We start from the raw sequence: 6,088 nt of genomic DNA on the forward strand, positions 1-6,088 counted from the left end.
AATTCCATACTTTCAAGATCTATGTAACTGTTGATACAATACAAAATAATACAATAATTATAAGTTCATAATGCAAAACTACTTGTGTTTATTTATTGTATGGGTATATTTATTTGCTTTATTATGCTTAAATGAGCCAAAATGAAATGTTTATATTGTATTAAGGGTTTGGATTATGTTAATTAAAATAAATAATTAACAAAGTGTGTACAATATACGACATAACACGCATGAAAATGGGCATTGACACAACACGATTGTGTTGACACGATGATCAGTCTCTAGTCGGAATAACACGAAACACGAATTTAAAACACACTTAGAACAACCAATAATAACTCATGGACACGAATAACACGACACGAAAGAGCAAGGGATCATTAATTTGATTGGGTGAAGATACGATACCCCACGCATAAGACTGAGACACGACTTACACGATTGAGGTCTAACAGGACTTGTCTGTGTCGAATATAACATTTATGCACTATCCAGCTCTATGTCGGATGGTGCAAGTTTTTGCAGGACAATCAATTTACTGTTAGGAGTTTATTAAAGGAAACAATTGGATTCCTGCCCAAACTCCATACTTTCAAGATATGATGATTGAATTGTTGATGACAATACAAAATAATAAATAAATATAAGTTCGTAATGCAAAAACTACTTTGTTTATTATTTTTGTGTAGTAATCTAGTTGCTTTATTTAAGATTAAAATGACCCAAAAATGAAATGTTTATAGTATGTAAAAGATTTATATTATGTTAATTAAAATCAATAATTAATATGAGTGTGTCCATATATGTCATGACATAGCAGGAAAATGGGCATCGATACAACAAGATTGTTGAACATGATCAGATCTAGTCGAAATAACACTAACAACGAATTTAAACCAAGTTAGGCGCGACAATAATAAACTCATGAACACGAATAAACACGTAGCAAAAAGAGCCAGTTGAATCAGAATATTTGAGTGGGTCAAGAACACAGTACAACACACTAAAATTAAATACGACAAGACACAAGGATTAAGAGTCAAACTAACGAGTTGGCCAATAAAATACAAACGTTTATGAACGATTTCTAGCTCTATGTCGGATGGTGCAAGTTTTTACATAGCAAAGATGAGGCCAATCAATTTACTGTTAGGAATTTTATTAATGGAAACAATTGGATTCCTGCCCAAATTCCATACTTTTAAGATCTGATGTAACTATTGATACAACACAAATAATACAATAAGTTCATAAATGCAAAACTACTTTGTTTATTTATTGTATGGGTAGTAACCTATTTACTTTATTATGCTTAAAATACCCAAAAAGAATTGTTTATATTGTATTAAAGGTTTATATTATGTTAATTGAAATAAATAATTAACATGAGTGTGTCAAGATACGACATGATGCTCATGAAAATGGGCATCCACACAACACGATTGTGTTGAAACGATAATCAACTCTAGTCGGAATAACACGAAACACAAATTTAAACACAACTTAACACAAAATAATAAACTCATGGACACGAATAACACGACACGAAAGAGCAAGACACGATACAACACACATAAAATTGAGACACGACACTACACGATTGAGAGTCTAACAGGACTTGTTCGAGTCGAATATAAACGTTTATGCACAATACCCATCTCTATGTCGGATGGTGCAAGTTTTTGCATATTAAAAAAGAGGCCAATCAATTTACTGTTAGGAATTTTATTAAAGGAAACAACTGGATTCCTACCCAAATTCCATACTTTCAAGATCTGATGTGAACTGTTGCTACAATACAAAATAATACAATAAGTATAAGTTCATAAATGCAAAACTACTTTGTTTATTTATTGTATGGGTAGTAATATATTTGATTTATTATGATTAAAATGACCCAAAATGACATGTTTATATTGCATTAAGGGTTTGGATTAGGTTAATGAAAATAAATAATTAAATGAGTATGTCAAAACACGCGTTAAAACGTGCATCGACACAACACAAGTTAGCACGACAATAATAAACTCATGGACACAAATAATTAAATGAGTATAGTTGGAATAATACGAAATACGAATTTAAACATAAGTTAGCACTACAATAATAAACTCATGGACACAAATAACACGATAGAAAAGAGCCCGTTGATCATAATATTTTGAGTGGGTCAAGACACGATACAACACACATAAGATTGAGACACGACACAACACGATTGATAATCTAACAGGACTTGTCTGAGTCGAATACAAATGTTTATGCATGATGCCCAACTCTATGTCGGATGGTGCAAATTTTTACACACCAAAGATGAGGCCAATCAATTTACTTTTAGGAATTTTATTAATGTAAACAACTGGATTCCTGCCCAAATTTCATACTTTCAGGAACTGATGTGATCTGTTGCTACAATACAAAATAATACAATAAGTATAAGTTCATAAATGTATAACCACTTTGTTTATTTATTTTATTTATTGCATAAGTAGTATTCTATTTGCTTTATTAGGCTTAAAATGACCCAAAATGACATGTTTATAGATAAATTTGTATTATAAAAGTTGCTTCTAGAGATTATAGAGGGGAATCGAATTTGGGGGCAAAGTAAACAATGTTTATCTTGAAACCACTATACTACTAATATTTAGTATAATGATTTTTTTAGTCCCTATATATATATCAATGCTCATTTATAAAACTTTTTTTATTCTATTTGTTGGAACTTTCTTGTTAGTTCAAAAAAAAAAAATATATGTATACAAGAAACACAATTCCAAAAAATACATATTCTAAAAATAATAAATATTATAGAAATAGTAACACTACAACAAAACAACTTTTACCGGCACATAATTAAGGGTTTGTCGGCGTATTAATATACCACCACAAAATTTACCGGCAAATAAATTAGCGTCAGTAAAAATAGAGTCGATAAATGTATACCGATGCATACCTTTGTGTCGGTAGTTATAATAAATGTCGGTAAAAATGATTTACCGACATATAAATTTGTGTCGGTAAAAAATCATTATGTTCCAATAATAAATCAATATGTGCCTGCAAATTTATTCTAAACGTTTTTATTGTTTTTTATTATTTTAATATATTATAAATACATAAACTTAATATATAAAATCAAATTTATAAATTTGAATTATCTAATATTTTTTTTAACATACAAAAAAAAACTACATATCTATTATTCAATTCCAAATAAGCAAAAAAATTAAATTTACCTACTAATATAAAAATGCGTATTTTATTATTAATAATAAATATTATATAAATAAATAAAAAAATCTTCTATTTTTCCAAAGAAACATAAAATGAAATGAAATGTTAAGATAAATTGAAAAAAACTATGATTAGATTTTTGAAAAACTTTAAAAGAAAATTTCAGCATTGCAATAGGCTAGAAACAATACAAATGGTAATTTTATTTGTAGCAAAGAGTTGGTACTACAGTTTACAACGCCTCTATTATATAAAGAAAAGCAATGTGCCCTACTTCCCTTCAGTGAGTGTGGAGACTTATTTCCACTCAAATATAGTTGAATGGATGTTTTGTCTTCTAAGAAATAATTATTATTTTTGTTTCCCATATTGTATTTCCCTACATAGTTTGTAAAGTCATTTTTTCACTCCTAAAGATTGCAATCAATATTAAAAAGAAATTCGATTGAGATGAAGATTGATTAACCTATATAGGATCCATTTTTATATGTTAGCAATGAATTAATAATAAAGATTAGGCTTCACTTTGAGATTGAGCTTCACTTTGCGAGTTAAGAATGACATCATTTATTAAAATCTGGCTGACAAGAGATGAGCTAAATAGGCGATCGGGGAGTTGACACAGGTCCAGCCCAAATGACCAACATCAGCCAAGCCAAAGTTCAAAGGCAAAAACAAATGAAAGAAGAAGCTTGTGGGTTTAATTTGAAAAGAAGGAAGAATTAGAGGGCCTCCGATAGAGAAAAGATGCCACGATTAAGCCCAATAAACACTTAATGGGGGTTAGAACAATTATCAATTGTACTAAAATCCAAAACAATATAAAGAAATCGATAAGAAGATAAAGAAATGACGAAAAAGCAATAACCCTCAAAATGGGAATTATGCTGGTATTTATTAAAATTGATGATATGAAATATTGTTTAAATCCTTTGACTTTTTATATTGTTTAAGTCCTTTGACTTTATGATAAAATTAACTATTTACTTTACAGACTCAATCAATTACGGGCATACCATATAAAATCAAATTATCCAAATATTTTAAAAATATAATTTCACACACCCCTTCAAGATGAAGTCATCTTGGACAACATAAGTTGAAATTTAATATGTTCCAAAAACTTTGTGAATAAATCAACAATTTGAGATTTAACATCAAGATGGCACACCGAAGTTTCATTAACAAACTAATGGTTGCCACACAGAAGTTTGACAACATCAATAAGTAGTATTGTCATTGAACTCTCCACTTTGGGAAAGACATATAGCAAAAAAGAAGTTCCATTAAAGTCATGAGAGTTCTGCCCAAAGAATAGGACATCAAGACGATGACAAAGAGGGAATCCAAATATCTCAACAAGCTTGAGCTGCATGACCTGTCCGTTAATCTGAAATCCTATGAGTTTGAAATAAATTCAAAGAATGAAGAGGAGCCATCCACCTCCGTCTCAACAAAAGTGTCGGTGACTGCTGAAGAGCCACCTGCCGCGACAACTGCGAAGTCTGCTGAGAAGATCATCAATGATGCAATGTCACTCTTCGTCAAGAAGTTTGGCAAATTCATGAAAAAAACTCATTCTAACTCTAATAATAATAATAATAATTATAAGAATGAATCCAAAGCTAACTTGAAATGCTTTAACTGTGACAAATTAGGTCACTTCAAGGCAGACTGCAGAAGCCAAAGAGGGACGACAAGAAGCCCCCTTACAGAAGAAACAAGAAGGAGAAGAAAGCTCTATTGGTTGAAGAAAGTAAAAGCAAGTGGGCTGACATCGATTCAGACGATAGCTCATCAAGCGAGAGTGAAGACGAAAGCGTCAAATGCTTCATGACTGATGACACTGAGGTATTTGATTTCTCCTCTAAAGAATTTTTAAGAGATGAGTTAACTACTGCACTCAATGACATGGTCATTGAGTACAAGAAACTGTCAAACTCTTTTAATGAAATAAATTTGAAAAAACAAACTGACAGTACAAGATCTTCATCTCAAAACAATGAACATGATGTTTTTAAAAATAAAATAAATGAGGTCCCATCTGAGAATGAGAAGCTCAAAGAAACAATCCAAACTCTTTTTTCTGAAAATCAATAATTTAAATATGTGATTAGTTCTTGGACAAAATTTGGAGATGCCGTCAAACAGATGATTAATCAGCAAAGGCCTTCCGAACACAAATCCGGTCTTGGATTTGTTAATGGCAACCCAAATGAGTCCAACAAAAAGTTGAACCTAGTAAAAAGCGAGCTTAAACCCATAAGCTTTATCAAGGGAAATTTAACTGACACTATAACTAATCACAACTGTGATGACTTAACTTTAAAAGATGAGATTAAATACATTAAGCCAACTTCAATCAGGCTTAAGTCCAAGAAGCGGGAAACCTCGTATTGCAAACAAAAACTTGACAGAAAGTCAAAAAGTTTTCATCAAAAATCATCTTCTAAAGTTAAGGGATCATCAGCTGGCAAGAAGACGTCTGCCAAGCCTAAATTATACGCACTGTTAACAACTCAAAATGGGAGATCCATAAAAATAACCTAAATATGGATCCCCAAGGGACTGATCAACCATGGACCCAAGTGAATATGGGTACCAGGGCTATAAATATGTATATTTGTAGGTAAATCAGGACAGCTGCCTGGAAGATTCGGTCTAGTATCTGGACAGCGGCTGCTCCAGACACGTGACAGGCAACAACTGACTACTAACTGAGATAACGAGATGCACAGAAACTAATATCACATTTGGTGATAACATCAAAGATAAAATTATGGGTAAGGGTTAGATTATCCACGGTAACCTTACTATTAATAACGTGTTGCTAGTAGAAAATCTATGCTAT

The sequence above is a fragment of the Impatiens glandulifera genome, chromosome 3 (genome assembly GCF_907164915.1).
Source record: "Impatiens glandulifera chromosome 3, dImpGla2.1, whole genome shotgun sequence".
In the NCBI taxonomy this organism is placed as follows: Eukaryota; Viridiplantae; Streptophyta; class Magnoliopsida; order Ericales; family Balsaminaceae; genus Impatiens; species Impatiens glandulifera.